This window comes from Henckelia pumila, chromosome 1 (assembly GCF_033568475.1).
Source record: "Henckelia pumila isolate YLH828 chromosome 1, ASM3356847v2, whole genome shotgun sequence".
In the NCBI taxonomy this organism is placed as follows: Eukaryota; Viridiplantae; Streptophyta; class Magnoliopsida; order Lamiales; family Gesneriaceae; genus Henckelia; species Henckelia pumila.
Window position 1 is genome coordinate 54,535,491 of NC_133120.1, and position 19,363 is coordinate 54,554,853.

Below are 19,363 nucleotides of genomic sequence, written 5' to 3' on the forward strand. Positions count from 1 at the left end.
TAGTGTGACGAATCTCTGGCCAGAGTACATGATGTGTTTTAAGAAATGGTTTCTTAGTAGCACATGCGATGTCACTATTTGATCTTCAAGATGCATTGCATAGTTATCGAATCTCGAACGACTCTCGATTTACCAATGGTTGTTGATTCGATCGGGATATATGGATGAAGGGACCATACTGTACGCTAACCAAAATCTATTGGTTCTTGCAGGCACTATCAGTGATACCTAGGGAATCATGGGGCGATGTTGCTAGGCGCTCTTACCATGATTCGATGGGCAAGTCGGAAATTGTTGTTCCGAGTCACAAGGAGTTGTGAGCCCACGGCTAGCTGTATCCCTGAACCATTGAGGGTCACACAAGTAATGGATTTTTAATCCCCGTTGAGATAATTAAATTTAAAGAGTTAAATTTAGTGAATAAAGAAGTGGGACTTCTTATTTAAGAGTAGAGGGAGTAAGATTTCCTAAAATGACATAGTGATGGACATTTTTGGAAATCACTGAATTCGGATTCAGAAAATTTATCTTGACTTTAAAAGATGCAGAAATGGTTTCTGTGCACATTGGTGAAATTGGTTTATCAATCGAGTCACGATGAATTTTATATTAATTTCTGAACATGCGGGCTTTGCTTGTCAGGATTGAACTTATGACTAATGGGCCCTAAGCTGTTAGCAGCCCACATTATAAATAAGTTATTGCAGTACAGAAATTACACAACAGAGGTCACAAAATTTTCGAAAACCCTGGTTTTTCTTATAGTGGCCGCCGCCCCCTCCCTCTCTGCTCGGAAAATTCTGTTGGAAAACTGGCGGTCAGATCAATCACGATTGATACCCGGTGCAGCGGAAGTTTAAAAATTTTTATCATGGAACAATTCCATGGTGTGGGTATCAACCATTCAACGATTAAATTATTGTGTGTGTAAAATTCAAATAACAATTAATTAAATTTTACCTTCAATCTCGCAACGAGATTACTGGACACCAACAGATTTTATCTGCTCTTGTTGTCTCTCCCTGGAACCGATGAACTCCTTCAATCAGGTCCACGAATGAGGTTTAAATCCCTCTGATAGATTGCACTAGAAATCTATCAGAAGTTTTTCTGCGAAGAGATTAAACGAATCTGATTCGTTATTCCTGACTGCGATTCAAAATCACAGACCGAAATTTCTCGGGCAGAGCAAAAGGGGGACGGCCGAAAATTCTTTGAGAGAGAGGGTAGGGTTTTCGAAAATTGCTCTAAAAAATAATGACCTGTTGTGTGTAATTTCTGTACTGAAATAACTTATTTATAATGCAGGCCACTAACACCTTAGGGCCCATTAGTCATAAGCTGGGGCCCGACAAGCAAAGCCCGCTCGTTCAGAAATTAATATAAAATTCATCGTGACTCCGATTGATGAACTGATTTCACCAATGTGCACAGAAACCATTTCTGCACATTTTAAAGTCAAAATAAATTTTCCTGAATCCGAATTCAGTGGTTTCCAAAAATGTCCATCCCTATGTCATTTTAGGAAATCATACTCCCTTACTCTTATTTAAGAAGTCCAACTTCTTAGTTCATTAAATTTAACTCTTTAAATTTAACTATCTCAACGGGGATTAAAACTCCATTACACTGTGTGACCCTCAATGGTTCAGGGATACAGCTAGCCGTGGGCTCACAACTCCTTGTGACTCGGAACAACACTTTCCGACTTGCCCAACGAATCATGGTAAAGCGCCTAGCAACATCGCCCCATGATTCCCTAGGTATCACTGATAGTGCCTACAAGAACCAGTAGATTTTGGTTAGCGTACAGTACGGTCCCTTCATCCATATATCCCGATCGAATCAACAACCATTGGTATATCGAGAGTCGCTCAAGATTCGATAACTATGCAATGCATCTTGAAGATCAAATTAGTGACATCGCATGTGCTACTAAGAAACCATTTCTTAAATCACATCAAGTACTCTGGCCAGAGATTTGTCACACTAATATCTCCTCAGATCGCATAGGATATCCACACTCGCAAGTATGTGGTGAATCCTTGACAACAATGCATTGACTCCTATATGTGTCGTAACTGTACCCAATCTCGACACCTGATGACCCCCATAGAGTCGGTAAACGAGTCAAAGCACAGCACTAGCATATAGAGTCTCCATGATGTTTCAAGTCGTAAGGACTAATGGTGTACAACCAAAACCGCGGACTTTATCCACTCGATAAGTGATAACCACTTGGAAAGTCCGGATAGGGTAGTTCGATTATTCATCCTATGAATATCCATTTGCATGCTTCGAACATCTCCATGTTCCCTACCAATGAAACGTGGTACTCCGCATCGCAAATGCTAGTCTCAAACTCGAGCGATCCTTATCCTTATTATCGGACGGCTCAATCGACTAGGAACGGTTTTTAGAATATACAGTGACTATAAGATGTATTTCATGATAGACATCTCCATGTTCTACCACATCTTACATACACTATAGTATATTCAAGGTCTTTATCAAAACAACAATAGTATATCACAATATAACAATATGAAGTAATATAAAGTCATTGCCATAAAAGTGTAAATAATATTAAACAAAAGATTGTTTATACAAAGAGTCATCAAAGCCCATAACCACACAGTTGGCTCACTGGGCACCCACTCTTACAATCTCCCACTTGCCCTATAGCCAACTAGTCATACTACGTAGACCCATTGCTTCGCGATGTTTGTCAAACAATGGTCCTGGCAAGGGCTTAGTAAGCGGATCAGCGATATTGTCTGCAGAGGCCACTCGTTCGACAATGATGTCTCCTCTTTCCACAATCTCCCGGATTATGTGGTATTTCCTCAGTACGTGTTTGGATCTTTGATGAGACCTTGGTTCCTTTGCTTGAGCAACGGCACCCGTGTTGTCACAGTACACCGTGACTTGACCAACAAATTCAGGAATGACGCCCAACTCTTGGACGAACTTCCTCATCCAAACGGCCTCTTTAGCAGCAGCTGATGCTGCAATGTATTCAGCCTCAGTGGTGGAATCCGCTGTGGTGTCCTGCTTGGAACTCTTCCAAGAGACAGCACCGCCATTGAGCATGAACACAAATCCAGAGGTTGACTTCGAGTCATCCACATCACTTTGGAAGCTAGAGTCGGTATAGCCTTCCAATTTGAGTTCTCGTCCTCCATAAACCATGAACATATTCTTAGTCCTTCGCAAGTACTTAAGAATGTCCTTCACGGCTTTCCAATGCATTTGACCAGGATTAGACTGATATCTGCTCGTGACACTTAGAGCAAATGCTACATCCGGTCTGGTAGATATCATCCCATACATGATACTACCTATAGCTGACGCATATGGTACATGTGTCATATTCTCTATCTCTGCATCAGTCTTGGGACACAAAGACTTGGATAGAGAAACTCCATGACACATGGGTAGATGTCCTCTCTTGGACCCATCCATTGAAAACCGTTTCAATATGGTATCGATGTAGGTTGATTGAGTGAGTCCTATCATTCTCTTAGATCTATCTCTATAGATCTGAATCCCTAGAATGTAGGATGCCTCACCCAAATCCTTCATCGAAAATCTACCTGATAACCATATCTTCGTTGACTGCAACATCCCTACATCATTCCCAATGAGTAGGATGTCATCAACATAAAGTACTAAGAATGTCACCGCATCCTTAACTACTTTCTTGTACACGCAAGGTTCCTCCGGGTTCTTGATGAAACCAAAATCTTTTATTGTTTCATCAAATTTCTGGTTCCAACTTCTTGATGCTTGTTTTAGACCATAAATTGATCTCTGAAGCTTGCATACCTTATGCTCGCTTCCCATGGATGTGAACCCCTCAGGCTGCTTCATATAGATTTCTTCCTTAATGTCTCCATTAAGAAAGCAGTCTTCACATCCATTTGCCATATCTCATAGTCATACCATGCAGCTATGGCAATAAGGATTCTTATGGACTTGAACATAGCAACTGGTGAAAAGGTTTCATCATAGTCAACTCCTTGCCTTTGAGTATAACCTTTCGCCACCAATCGCGCCTTGTAGGTCAATACCTTACCATCAGGCCCAAGCTTTCTTTTGTAGATCCATTTACACCCTATTGGAACAATTCCATCGGGAGGATCTACCAAAGACCAAACTTGGTTTGTATGCATCGAATCCAATTCTGACTGCATAGCTTCAAGCCATAAATTCGAATCCGCATCAGAAATTGCTTCCTTGAAGTTTCTTGGATCACATCCAATGTCGGGTTCATCTTGATCCCCTTCAAGAAGAAGACCATATCGAATAGGAGGTCTAGAAGTCCTCTCGGATCTTCTAGGTTCAGGCGTGTCCAGCAATGGTTCCTGAGGTGTAGGATCGTTATTTTGTATTTCGGGTTCTTCTCGAACTTCTTCGAGTTCCATCATCTCGCCTTTCTTATCCAATAAGAACTCCTTCTCCAAGAAGGTGGCATTCCTAGAAACAAACACCTTTGTTTCAGCAGGATAATAGAAATAATATCCGATTGAATTCTTCGGATACCCTACAAAATAACATAAGCTGGATCGACTATCCAACTTATCTCCCACTGTCCGCTTCACGTAAGCAGGACATCCCCAAATCCTCAAGTACGAATACTTAGGAGCTTTGCCATTCCATAACTCGTATGGTGTTTTGTCCACTGCTTTAGTGTGGACGTTGTTCAACAACAATACCGCCATTTCAAGCGCATAGCCCCAAAACGAAGGTAGAAGCTCAGTGAAGCTCATCATAGATCGAACGATGTCCAACAAAGTTCGATTACGACGCTCCGATACACCATTAAGCTGTGGTGTCATAGGAGGAGTCCACTGAGAGAGAATCCCATTCTCTTTCAGATAGTCCAAAAACTCGGTACTCAAGTATTCTCCACCTCGATCCGATCGAAGCGCTTTAATACTTTTACCTAGCTTGTTTTCTACTTCAGCCTTGAATTCTTTGAACTTTTCAAATGCTTCAGACTTATATTTCATTAAATATAAATACCCATACCTTGAATAATCATCAGTAAAGGTAATGAAGTAGGTGTGGCCATGTTGAGTCCCTACTCTAAATGGACCACAAACATCTGTATGGATCAAATCCAACAGATTTTGACTACGCTCAGGTTTCCCCTTAAAAGGAGATTTAGTCATTTTCCCTTTTAGGCAGGATTCACAAGTAGGTAGAGAGTTAATATCAGACATATCAAACATGCCCTCTCCCACTAGCTTGTTCATCCTCCTTGAGGAAATATGACCTAGTCTAGCGTGCCAAAGGTTTGCCGGGTTTTGACTATCGATTTTCCTTTTGTTTGTTGTCGCCGGTTTGTCAATACAATTCACTGGAACGTCTTTTAGTTTTAAATTGTATAGATCGTTTTCAAGTTGTCCATTTCCAATTAAACATTCATTCTTGTAAATATTGCAAATCCCATTCACAAAATTACAAGAATAACCATCTCTATCAAGCATAGAAATAGAAATAATGTTTTTAATTAAATCTGGCACAAATAAAACATCTCTCAACAATAATTTAAAACCATTCTGCAAAATCAAACAAACATCTCCAATGGCCGTAGCTTCAACTCTGGAACCATTCCCGAGCCTCAGCTGGGTCTCACCCATTCTAAGCCTGCGACTTCTTGTCATCACCTGCAAATCATTGCAAATGTGAGATCCACATCCGGTATCCAATACCCAAGAAGTTGTATTAAGTGACATGTTTATTTCGATATAGAACATACCCTTTGCAGTTCCCAACTGCTCAAGATACTCCTTGCAGTTGCGCTTCCAATGACCCGGCTTCTTGCAGTAATGGCAAACATCCTTGGATTTTCCATTGTTTGAAGCCTTTGTCTTTTGCTTTTTCTCGGGTTCCACTTTCTTGGGTGGGGCAGAACGTTTCTTGCCCTTCATACTTGGCCCCTTCTTAGCAGAAGATGAGGAGCCCACCAAGAAAGCTGGCTTATCCTTCTTAAGTGTGGATTCATATGTAACGAGCATATTGACCATCTCTTCAAGGGTGGCCTCTATCTTGTTCATATTAAAATTTATCACGAATCCATCAAATGAAGAAGGAAGAGATAGAAGCAGCAAGTCCACATTGAGTTCATGCTCCAACACCAAATCAAGGGTCGCTAACTTCTGTATGAGCCAAATCACTCGTACCCCATGATCACGGACCGAAGTCCCTTCACGCATGCGGCACGTCATCAACTCCTTAACAGTAGAGAACCTTTCAGCCCTCGACTGAGCCCCAAAAAGTTCCTTGAGTTGCGTATGAATGTCAGCAGCATTCACCGTGTCCTCAAATCGCCTCTGGAGTTCATCAGACATCGAGGCTTGCATATAGCATTTGGTCTTGATGTCATGGTCACACCATGCATCAAGTTTGGCCAATTCCTCCGGACTTATGTCAGCTGGTGCTTCCTTCGGAGGTGCTTTCTCTAACACGTAGAGCATTTTCTCCGAAGTTAAGACAATCTTCAACTTCCGGAACCATTCCGTATAGTTGGCGCCAGTCAGCTTGTTTTGTTCGAGGATCGAGAATAAAGGATTTCGCGAATTCATTGTATGAAATACTGAAAAGGAAAACAGACATATATCAATGATTGTTTAACAATTTACTAAGACATAAAATAGGCGAATTTAATTTTATGAATCTCACTCCCACTATTTTAACGATTTCACCACCCTCTAGTGAAAACGGGAAACTTTTTCCTTAGTGAGAACATGGAGTCCAATTGACAAACTTATGGTCCCGAATAATATCAGCCAACCATAATTATCAAAAGGTAGAGCCCAATTGCTTCCAAAGCAACCCCCATGTATTTACCTCATGTCCAATAAGGGCCCAATAATATGACGCCGTTTAAAGTGACATGTCAAGATGACCCACCAATATTAAGTTGTGATGGACGGTCGCCATGTGGATCCCCCAATAATATGAGCCGATCCCATGGGAGTTCCACCCAACTTACAACATTTGTCAATCCAATGTACAGCTTTCCGACGGACGGGCCCCCCCAATAATATGAGCCGGACCGTATCCGCGGGTAGCATCACATACATTGACCGTTGATGGAAGGTGGGAACATTTAAACAAATTTAAATTTCCTTTATTTATCTTGATATAAATTTTAAATCATATTTAAAATGAGGGATTTTTAATTATAAAAATATTTGTCTCATCATATTTAATTTATTGCATGCATTGCCGGATTCACGCAATTTATGTCTAAACATGCATACAATCATAATATCACATATTATATAGGATGATCGATTCCATTTCTAATTGACCCGTGGTTGCCAATCACGGGTCTTAGTCCAATCCTAGGTAATATGCAGTATGCAAATGCAATCCTATTACATATGCTTCCAATTTACATTTCTTCAGTCTTCATTGTCTGCTGGGCCCACCATCTTCAAATCTTGATCTCCCACTAAATCTAATGTATTTACAATAAATAACAATGACAAGTAGGGGATACATTTTTAGGGGGTGGGAACGGGCTATAAACCAAGCCACTTTTATTACATATGACATTCATATCGGGCCATAAACCAGGCCCATTAATAAAACCAACAATAATAAAGACAAAATGTAAATTCCTAACATACACCTACAAAATTGGTCATGGCAATCGATCATCCTTATCCAATAACATTTAATTCAAAATTAATTTATTGGATAACATGCTGTGGCAATTCAAATTTAAACAAGATAAAATCATATTTTATATATAAAATCTCATTTCACATATAAAATCATATTTTATCTCTATATCAAATAAAATCATATTTTATCTATAAAATCCAATTTTACAAATAAAATCATATTTTACTTAATATATCATAAGATCATATCTTATCATCAATTGTACCAAAATAATTGATTTCAAAATTCAATTTACGGATAAAATATTAAAATTTTCCAAAAATTCAAATTTATCCAAAATCAATTTTAAAATTTACGGACTCGAACAATTCGATCCGAAATCTCGTGAACCAATCAAAAACAATTTTTGACCGGACCAAAAATAAAATTTTAAATATTAAAATTAATTTTTAAATAAAAATATAATTTTTCCCGCGGGCCGCCCGGGACACTCCCGGGCCGGCCCGCACCCGGGGCGCGGGCCGGGGGCAGCCCGGCTGCCCCCTTAGGGCAGCGCCTGGCGCCGCCCCTGGGCGGCGCCGTGCGCAGCCCTTGGCGGCGCCGAGCGCCGCCCCTGGGCAGCGCCGAGCGCTGCCCTGCGCAGCGCCCAGCGCTGCGCTGGGCAGCGCACAGCGCTGCCCTGGGCGGCGCCGTGCGCCGCCCTGGGCGGCGACGGTCGCCGCCTTGGGCGGCGCCGTGCGCCCCCTTTGGGCGGCGCCGTGCGCCGCCCGGGGCAGCAACAATTGCTGCCCCACCGGGCAGCGATCCAATCGCTGCCCGGGTTTTGCCCCGAAAAAAAAATTTTTTTTTTTATTTAAAAATATTTATTTTGTTTCAAAAACCGAGACTCAAAAATTTTGTACAATTGATTAATTTAATCGTTTGATCTGAGCAACCTGGCTCTGATACCACTGTTGGAAAACTGGCGGTCAGATCAATCACGATTGATACCCGGTGCAGCGGAAGTTTAAATATTTTTATCATGGAACAATTCCATGGTGTGGGTATCAACCATTCAACGATTAAATTATTGTGTGTGTAAAATTCAAATAACAATTAATTAAATTTTACCTTCAATCTCGCAACGAGATTACTGGACACCAACAGATTTTATCTGCTCTTGTTGTCTCTCCCTGGAACCGATGAACTCCTTCAATCAGGTCCACGAATGAGGTTTAAATCCCTCTGATAGATTGCACTAGAAAATCTATCAGAAGTTTTTCTGCGAAGAGATTAAACGAATCTGATTCGTTATTCCTGACTGCGATTCAAAATCACAGACCGAAATTTCTCGGGCAGAGCAAAAGGGGGACGGCCGAAAATTCTTTGAGAGAGAGGGTAGGGTTTTCGAAAATTGCTCTCAAAAATAATGACCTGTTGTGTGTAATTTCTGTACTGAAATAACTTATTTATAATGCAGGCCACTAACACCTTAGGGCCCATTAGTCATAAGCTGGGGCCCGACAAGCAAAGCCCGCTCGTTCAGAAATTAATATAAAATTCATCGTGACTCCGATTGATGAACTGATTTCACCAATGTGCACAGAAACCATTTCTGCACATTTTAAAGTCAAAATAAATTTTCCTGAATCCGAATTCAGTGGTTTCCAAAAATGTCCATCCCTATGTCATTTTAGGAAATCATACTCCCTTACTCTTATTTAAGAAGTCCAACTTCTTAGTTCATTAAATTTAACTCTTTAAATTTAACTATCTCAACGGGGATTAAAACTCCATTACACTGTGTGACCCTCAATGGTTCAGGGATACAGCTAGCCGTGGGCTCACAACTCCTTGTGACTCGGAACAACACTTTCCGACTTGCCCAACGAATCATGGTAAAGCGCCTAGCAACATCGCCCCATGATTCCCTAGGTATCACTGATAGTGCCTACAAGAACCAGTAGATTTTGGTTAGCGTACAGTACGGTCCCTTCATCCATATATCCCGATCGAATCAACAACCATTGGTATATCGAGAGTCGCTCAAGATTCGATAACTATGCAATGCATCTTGAAGATCAAATTAGTGACATCGCATGTGCTACTAAGAAACCATTTCTTAAATCACATCAAGTACTCTGGCCAGAGATTTGTCACACTAATATCTCCTCAGATCGCATAGGATATCCACACTCGCAAGTATGTGGTGAATCCTTGACAACAATGCATTGACTCCTATATGTGTCGTAACTGTACCCAATCTCGACACCTGATGACCCCCATAGAGTCGGTAAACGAGTCAAAGCACAGCACTAGCATATAGAGTCTCCATGATGTTTCAAGTCGTAAGGACTAATGGTGTACAACCAAAACCGCGGACTTTATCCACTCGATAAGTGATAACCACTTGGAAAGTCCGGATAGGGTAGTTCGATTATTCATCCTATGAATATCCATTTGCATGCTTCGAACATCTCCATGTTCCCTACCAATGAAACGTGGTACTCCGCATCGCAAATGCTAGTCTCAAACTCGAGCGATCCTTATCCTTATTATCGGACGGCTCAATCGACTAGGAACGGTTTTTAGAATATACAGTGACTATAAGATGTATTTCATGATAGACATCTCCATGTTCTACCACATCTTACATACACTATAGTATATTCAAGGTCTTTATCAAAACAACAATAGTATATCACAATATAACAATATGAAGTAATATAAAGTCATTGCCATAAAAGTGTAAATAATATTAAACAAAAGATTGTTTATACAAAGAGTCATCAAAGCCCATAGCCACACAGTTGGCTCACTGGGCACCCACTCTTACAAATTCCAGCCTGTGAATTTTGAATTTGCAGACTGGTTTAACGGATCAAATTCGTTAATTCTCTTCGTAGAAACTTCTGATAGATTTTCTAGTGCAATCTATCAGAGGGATTAAACTTCTGTTCGTGGACCTGATTGAAGAATTGTTCGTCCATCAGTTCCTGGGATATACAACAAGAGCAGAGTAATCTGTTGGTGTCCATAATCTCGTTTCGAGATTCAAGGTAAAAATTTAATTGTTATTTAATTTTTACACGCACAATTTAATCGTAAAGTTTTGATACCCATGATATGGAATTGTTCCATATAAAATTTTAAAACTTCCGCTGCACCGGGTATCAATTTTGATTGATCTGATCACCATTTTCCAACACAAGAGTGGCAGGATCGACTCAAATGAATTGAGAGAAGCACTTCTTAGCCTCGGATTCTCGGTGTCGCCCACAGTTCTGGAGTTATTGGTTTCAAAATTTGACAAAAGTTGTGGGAAAAACAAGGCCATTGAATATGACAATTTCATCACTTACACACTACATATTCATTTTTTACATACCATATACCCAGAATACAACAATAATGCTTACTAAGTTTCATGCCTTCGATTTTCCATTTTTCCTTGGCCAGGTGTTGTCTCACTGTTAAGGGACTAACTGAAAAATTCAAGGAGAAGGATACCTCATTTTTTGGTTCAGCCACTTTTACATACGAAGCCTTTATGTTAACTGTTTTGCCTTTCCTCATTGCATAGGCTGCTGTGCTTCATGCCGCCGCGGTGCTTCTCAAGATCAGTATGGATTGGGATTGGTTCATTCCATTAACCACTTCGGATTATCCGCTTCTGACTCAGGATGGTACCCAATATTTATGCAGCTTTCAGGTTTTCAAATAGTAATAGTAATAGTAATTGTACTGGCACACATTTTATGCAAGATTCTGAAAACATTCAAATGATATACGTAGAGGTATGATATTCTGGGCGTCCTTGGATATGTTTTCTTGAGCAGAGTATTTGTGTGAATGCTCCTGCACTTGATTTCTTTAAGTTTCAGGGTCATATAGCAAACGTGAAATTCCAGGGTGGTTGGCCCTACGTGAACAAAGCATGGATTGATCTCTGATGTCCCACCGCGTGCAGAGAACCGATAGAAAGTATGAAAAGTGTCTCGGAAAGTTTCATCGAATCGATAGCTTAGGAATGTTAAATCCCTCTCCCTATCGTTGAGGACAATCGAGGTATATACATTGATATTGACGTGCTTATAAGGTCTAAGAGAGGTGAAAGCTATATATAGTTAAAATAATGGATTACAGAGTTGTGGTTTCTTTTTGTGCTCTATGATCAGCTTGATTGTGTAGTCTTTGTTTCTTTAAAGCCTATAACTTATATGCATAAAACAGATTACGGGATTTGTTTTTAAGATCTTGTAGCTTTATTACTTAATAACACCAATATGCAAGTAAAAAAAAGTCTTAATCTACCAAATACTACAATTTTAAAATCATGTTATAACCTCAGGTGAGTCGTCCAAGAGTTTTAGGTGTTTAATTTTAAAATAATATGTAAGAACTTTTAATTTGTTAAAGTAGTTTATAAACTCGAAAGTTTAGCTCAACCATTTCTATATTGCACAAAAGACACATAATTGCATTTCTATTTGTGCTCAGGTTATGTCTGCAAGTCCTTGTTTGCAACCATTTATGTTCAAGAATTTGAGGTTCTTAAGATTCACAGCCGAGGAAAAATATGGAGAGATGACCATACCAATCAACAAAGTTATGCAGCTAACTAAGAGCGCCACCTCTGATACTTTGGTGTTTGATGGTTCTAAGGTATTGTTTTTGTCCATGAAATTTTTGTTTTGAAAAGTACTTCTATAGGCAAAATCAGCAAGACAAGATTGACTATGATGTGTCAAGTATATTATATTATATTGTACAAGATTGACGGACGTTCGCTTTGTAGTCGATCATTGGACACAGGAATAGAGAAATATATTCCTTGAAGAGAACAAAGGGCTGTCAATTCGTAACATAACAAGCAAGGGAGATAACTTGACAGGATCTAAGCCACGTATCATGATCATAACGAGGAAAGAAACACGTGTCTTGACCAATCATGGGGAAGTCTCTCCAACACCAAGGGAGCTAGGTTTCGAGCTGGTTTTAGCAGAGCCAAAAAGATTAGGAATTTAGGACTATTTTTACTCTATTTTTTAGTGTGTATAGGATTCAAATTTTCAATTTTGAGTAATTTACAATACTGAAAAATTGTATATTAAATTTTATTTTCAAATTTCAAATTCTGAGGAATTTATAATACTGGAAATTGTAATTTTTTTTTGTTTTATACATAAAAAAAGACAAGGGTGAAAAACCATTGTGAAAGGGGTCTTTAAAACCGTTGTTAAAAGCTATCTAGTTAAAAGTGTAATAGAAAAGACTACGGTTAAAAACCGTAGTCTTTAACGACAAAAGACTATGGTTTTTTACCGTAGTCAAAACCGTAGTCTTTTGTCGTTAAAGACTACGGTTAAAAACCGTAGTCTATGACCGCACTTTTAACTACATGGCTATTAACTACGATTTTAAACCCCCAATTAACTACGTTTTTTCACCGTAGTCTTTCAGCATATTTGTTGTAGTGACTTTAGCACCAAAACAAAACACAAAATGAAACCCTAGCACTCTCATTATCCAAGTAGCCGCCTCCCCCCCCCCCACCCCCCAACTCTCTTCTCTCTCCATTTTCTTTCCTCCCTTCGGCCACCACTTCCTCCAGCCCTCCGGCCGCCTCCACCGCCCCTAAGCCACCATAGCTGACTAGAGTACGTGTATAGGAGGTGTATCTTGTTGTTGGGGCCGAGTTGTTCATCCTTTCTCCTTCATTTCTTTGAGTTTTCTTAGTAGAGGCAAGTATATGCAATTCTTTGGCCTCCAAGCTAGCTATTTATGTTCTTGTGCTAAATCTTTTGTTAATTTTCGAAATTCCTATGTTATTTGACATGTTGGGTTTGGTTTTTAAGTATTTTCAGCATGCATTATGTTAAATTTTTGGATTTTAGTTATGTATGAAGTTTAAAGTGTTGTATGGTAAATTGTGATTTGAGACATGAAGGGTTTTGATGCATATAGTTAATTTCAAAATTTTCAGAAGTGTGCATGCCCTAATTTTGAAATTCATATGGTTTTTGGACTGTGTTTGAAGTGTGTTATGAGGATTGCATTGTTTGCCATTGGTTTCATTGGTTATTCAAGGGTTAAATGCATGTTGGTGCATGTTCTTGCATATTTTCGAATTGATGGGTTGAAGTGTGGTTGAGGGCTGCCTAGGTGTTTGTGTTAAGTCCCAAGGGGTGTTATTAGGTTGGTTTTATGGGTTGGAAAGAAGTAGATTAAGGGAAAGGGGGCATAGAGTTGGATTATTGAAGTAGAGTGTTGGAAACATTGTGTAAGGGCTACTGAATTCTGGGCAGGGGAGTTGCTATTTCAGGTCTGGTCGAGTCTTGGTCTAGTTCTAAGTCAAGGTTAAGTCATTGTGGTCGCTTCGGTATAAATTGGGCTCGTTTAGATTAAGTATTGGGTAGGTTAAGGCTCAATTAAATCAAAGGTGTTGGTGCAGAATTTTTAAGAGATTAAGGGCTGTCCGGAAACACTTTTTGTCCGGGATGCTTGGGCCGTCACTTGAGGTCACAACCTAGTCCTAGGGTTATTTTGAAGTGTTTAGCAAGTTTCGGTTCAAGCGGGATTGGATTTGGTTAAGGCAAGATAGAGTTAAGGGTTTATGGTTTGATTGCTCGGAAAGATTGAAGTATAGGTTTGGTATCTAACTTAGGGGAAGCCATTTACCCAAATAATATCCACATTTTTTAGTTGTGTTTTCATTCCCTAAAGTTGCATATTCATGTGCGTGAGTCTCATCTTCGAATTGAGTAAAGTTTAAGCAAGTTGTTGCATTTCTTGTGCATCTTCAGAAAAGTTAAAGTTTCAAGTTAAGAAATTAAAAAGTTTTGAATAAAGTGAGTTGATTTATGACACAGAGGGGTTTGGAGGAGTTGGGTGAAATCCTGATTTCCCTTTCCAACAGAGGGTCTTGGAGGAGTTGGGAGAAATCCTAATTTCCCTTTCCAACAGAGGGGCTTGGAGGAGTTGGGAGAAATTCTGATTTTCCTTGCCAACAGAGGGGTTTGGAGGAGTTGAGAGAAATCCTGATTTCCCTTACTAACTAAGGGGCAATGTGGCATCGGAAGTAATCTCGGTGTCCTTTCCGGGCATAGTATACTGCAACCATGATCGATCAAAAATCAAAGAAAACTTCATAATCAATGATCTAAATTCACAGAAAAGAAAAGTTAAGTTTAAGAAAGTTCCAAGTTCATAGTGTGAGTTCATTGCTTGCAGTTTGTCTCATTCTCTTTTGTCATGAAGCTTTTCAGTTTAAGTTTCAAAGTATTATATGTACAGTACTTTAAGTATTGCCTCAGGTATTTTTACCTTGTTATTTGACTGCCTATACTTGTTGAGTCTTTAGACTCACTATGCTTTCTTGGTTGCAGGTGAGGAGGAGTATTTAGAGACCTAGGGGCAGGATCCTCGGGGTTGAGGTCGTCGGTGGTGCAGGACCTTGATCGTTGCTACTTTTAGCTTCCACAAATTTTATAAATGTAATAATGAATTGTAGAATTTGAGTATTTTCTTTAGTAGGCAGGATGAGTTTCCCTTCGCTTAAATATTTGGCATGTAACTTGATAACACCTTTTCCACAACCGTGTGGAGTTGCCTTTCCTTTTTAGAGATTATGTCTATCATGTTTGGATTTTATCGGGTGTTTATTTTTATGTGTTTTAAATTGCTGAGTGTGACAGGTTGGCTTTAAGTACTTACAAATAGGTCATGGAAATTTTTTTATAAATCTGTAATTTCTTTATTATTTATTTAAAGTTTAGAGGTTAGGAACGTTTCATATTTCTTCGTAGGCAATGAGTTTGTTATTTCGTAAATTTTACGATGGAACCTCCAATGGGAGTATTTTCTAAAACTATTAGTTGAGAAAAAATATGATTAAAACCATAGAAAGGTTTTTGGCCATTGAAAATACTCTTCTGTCTATTAGAGATATTAGACATTTTGAATTTTTTGGAATTTAAGGATTCTTGAGTTATATAATTCTTAAGTCATGCCATGAAGTTGATGATAGAGTGTGATCTACGCTAGTTTTCCACTCTTTGAATTTGAGGTCATTGGAAGAGGTAAGTGGACTTATGTATATATATGTTTTAAAACAGTGTAGTTCATGTCTGTTTTTGAAAACTTGATCGGCATGTTTTATACTCGCTTACATGCTTCTTTTAACCTACTCGTTTCTTCGATACTTTATGTAATATTCGAAAGAATGTTTGAATAATTTGAAATGAATTGTGATTATTCGAGTGAGAAATGACAAAGGAAATTCTGATATTTGATTTGATTTTATTTGACCCTGATGCGGTGGGATATAATAACAGTTAATTTGTCCTAGCCCATTAGAGGAGTACATATAGGAGACTGATCAGTAAACTATGGAAAACGAGATGATTTTCAGTGCTATGTTTGCTTCTTTGTTCGTATTAGATTAAACTTGCTTATCTCTTTTTGAAATTATGATTCTGCATACTTATATATACAAATATATCTTTGGTATTTGTGATGCACGATCGGCCCCTATTTGCTGAGTGTTTCCCCAAACACCCACCCCTTTACTTCCATCTCCAGATAAGAATTAAGAGGAACTTGAAAGGGAAGGAAATACCTGATGCGAGTTGATGAAAAAGGAGAAATCTAGAAATGCTGCTAATATTTGAGCTTCGGTTACCCTTATGATGATGATTAAGTTTTAGCTTCCACTGATGTATTAGGTTTATGATTTGCATTTTGGTATGTAAGAAAAAAAATTCTTTATGAAATAATAGACTGGTTTTTGGTTAAAGTCTGTACTATGAGGCTTGTTGTTTTTGAATTTTATTTGAAAGCAACACTGATGTAAACTAACCCCGATTTCGGGGTGTGACACAACATGTGTATAATACACTTTATTTTTTAAAATAATTTTTATTACGGTGGTTATGGAAAAATTAATGTTGTAATGAGTTTAAAGAAGAGTTAAACTAACATAATTATATTTTGTAGAAAATGAAGATACATTACGCAATTGTAACAGATTTTATTTTAGTGTCGGTTGTATTCCGCTGAATGTGGTGTATTTGGGGATATTATTTAATTTTCAATGTTATTTCTGATATTAAATTGCTTAAGTTAATTGCATGCTTAATTAGTAGTGGATCCGGGTTGGGTCGCTACAACACATAACGATGGATTTTGTCACTCACTTGTATATGTCTTCCAGGAATAGTGATGAAATTTTGGTTGTTGTAGACCTTTTTCTAAGTCCGCGCATTTCCTTCCATATAACCGATATTTCTCTTTCAATCGGATGACACGATTGTACATTCAGGAGATTGTTAAGACTCCATGGGATTCCGTTGAGCATTGTTAGTGACAGAAACCCAAAGTTTACCTTTAGGTTTTGGGGTAGCTTCCAGCATGCCTTGGGTAATTCATTGAGCTTGAGTACAACTTATCATCCCGAGACTGACGGTCAGTCAGAAAGGACTCTCTGTATGCTTGAAGATATGCTTTGAGCTTCGGTAATGTATTTTGGTCCAGCCTGGCATGATCATTTTCAATGGTGGAGTTCGCGTATAATAACAGTTACCACTGCAGTATTGGCATGGCACCCTTTGAGTCTTTGTATGGGCGAAGTTGTCGTACACCTCTCTTTTGGGATGAGGTAGGTGAACGTCAGGTGGCGGAACCAGAGTTAGTCCAGCAGATTGCTGATAAAGTTGATTTGATCAGGCAGAGAGTTAGAGCTTCTCAAGATAGACAGACCAGATACGCCAATACGCAGCGCAGACCTTTGCAGCTTCAGCCTGGAGAGCATGTGTTTTTGAAAGTTTCACCTTTCCGGAAGGTGATGAGATTTGGTCTGTAGGGTAAGTTGTCAACGAGCTTTATTGGACCCTTTGAGATTCTTGAAAAAGTTGGGTATGTCTCTTATCGTTTAGCATTACTGCCCTATCTCTCCAGTATCCATGATGTGTTCCACGTATCATTGTTGAGGCAGTATGTTGCTGATGAGTCACATGTTTTACATCCGAATGAGATTCAGTTAGAGCCAGACTTGTCTTACGTGGAGAGGTCACTCAATATTGTTGGCAGGAAGGAGAAATTAATTCGAAGCAAGAGTATTTCGTTGGTCATGGTTCAGTGGGAGCGATGAGGTACTAAGGAAGAAACTTGGGAGTTGGAGAGTCGTATGCACTCAGAGCAACGCGAGTTATTTTGAGGTTGGATTTCTCATGTTGTGGTATTTTAATCTTGTAAAAACATTCATTTGTAATAAAGGATGTTTATGCAGTGATATTACCTGCTCTTACTTAAGATGTTATTTCGCGGATGAAATATCTTAAGTGGTGGATAATGTAGTAACTTGTATCCAATTTTACAAGATTAATTGGTCTAAACATGTTTAAATTTGTAATACATGATTAAGGGATTTTAATATGATCACATGGATCAGGAAATCAGATCCAGAATGTTCAAAAATGGTAAATGGGCTTAAATGGGTCCAGGAAGTTCGAATGGTCCGAACCAATACCTTGTGGAGTTCAGATTGTCCGAAGTGATCGGATGCAGCAAAGAGATCGGAAGCTACGAAGACGTTTGGACCACCTGAACGTAGATCGGATCGTCCGATCATAGTTCGGTCATGCAATTGTGAGGTGTCAACACTGTTTGGACACCCATAAGATCAGAGCATCCGAGTGGAGATTGGAGCGTCCGAACTGTGCATTTTTGGGACGTGAATTGCATGCGAGATCGGATCATCCAAAGTAGGGGATCGGATCGTCTGATCTTTGCCTATAAATAGGGCATGCGAAATTCATTTTCATTTGCCAATTCCTAAGTTTCCCTTCTAGATATTGTATATCCTAGTGGCTTTTGGGGCGTTTCCAGCCATCCAGTCAAGGCCCAGGCGATATCAGGACTCTTCCAGGGGTGTAGCGAAGCGGTGCCCAAGAGTTGGAGCCTTTGAAATCAGCGGACTGACGACAGACGCAGGTATAGTCCGAGATCCCTATTAGAATTAGGGAGTATCTAATAGCTTAGTTAAGGCTTTTAGACCAGTAATAGTGATATATCATGATCTTGATTTGTAGGCTTGGATCCTAGACTTGTGCTGCTAGGAGTTGCCTATAGAGGTACGTAAGTACTGACGGAGATTGCCCACGAGTATGCATGCTTATATGTTTCATTTATGTGCTATGCATGATACATGTTTTTACTGCTTTATGATATATTATGCTGCATGGGCATATAGCATGTTGGGCCTTTGTTTATTTGTGATAGCCTTTGTAGAAGGTCGCTCAGCCCTATATTTATTGTTATATTGTCGACACCGGGAAACGTCGTGTTTACGGAGATTGACGCTACAGTGATCTTGGCTAGTGTATGGATGTACCCAGCGAAGATGACCCCAGATGGTACTATACACGCTTTGGTGCCTAGTCTGAGGAGGATTTGATATATACCTAGTACCTTATCATTTGCATGCATCATAATTAGTCTGTATACTCGTGCTTATTGTATTGAGCGTAGTTTACTCACATCCCTGTTTTTACCATGGACACCCCACTCGACGGGGCAGGTCTCAGGTTGAGTGAGGCCAGAGGATCGCGACAGGGTTGAGACAGAGTCAGTGATCTTTTTAGGTATTGACCTAGCATCTTGCTGTTGGTTTATTTTCAGTACTGCTGTTAGTACCGTTAAGATATTTTTCGATATGATTGTATATTATATTAGTGTTTCC

At 39.4% G+C, this 19,363-nt stretch overlaps 1 long non-coding RNA gene across 2 annotated transcripts; it reads left to right on the plus strand.

Moving 5' to 3' along the window:
- The first annotated feature begins 10,857 nt into the window (after positions 1-10,857).
- LOC140876510 (uncharacterized) lies at positions 10,858-12,650 on the plus strand. Of its 2 annotated transcripts, XR_012148819.1 has the most exons (4): positions 10,858-10,941; positions 11,083-11,691; positions 12,124-12,288; positions 12,518-12,650. It is a non-coding gene; the product is annotated as an uncharacterized lncRNA (long non-coding RNA). The 2 variants fall into 2 exon arrangements; XR_012148818.1 differs by having other exon boundaries at positions 10,895-11,691.
- Positions 12,651-19,363: the final 6,713 nt, after the last annotated feature.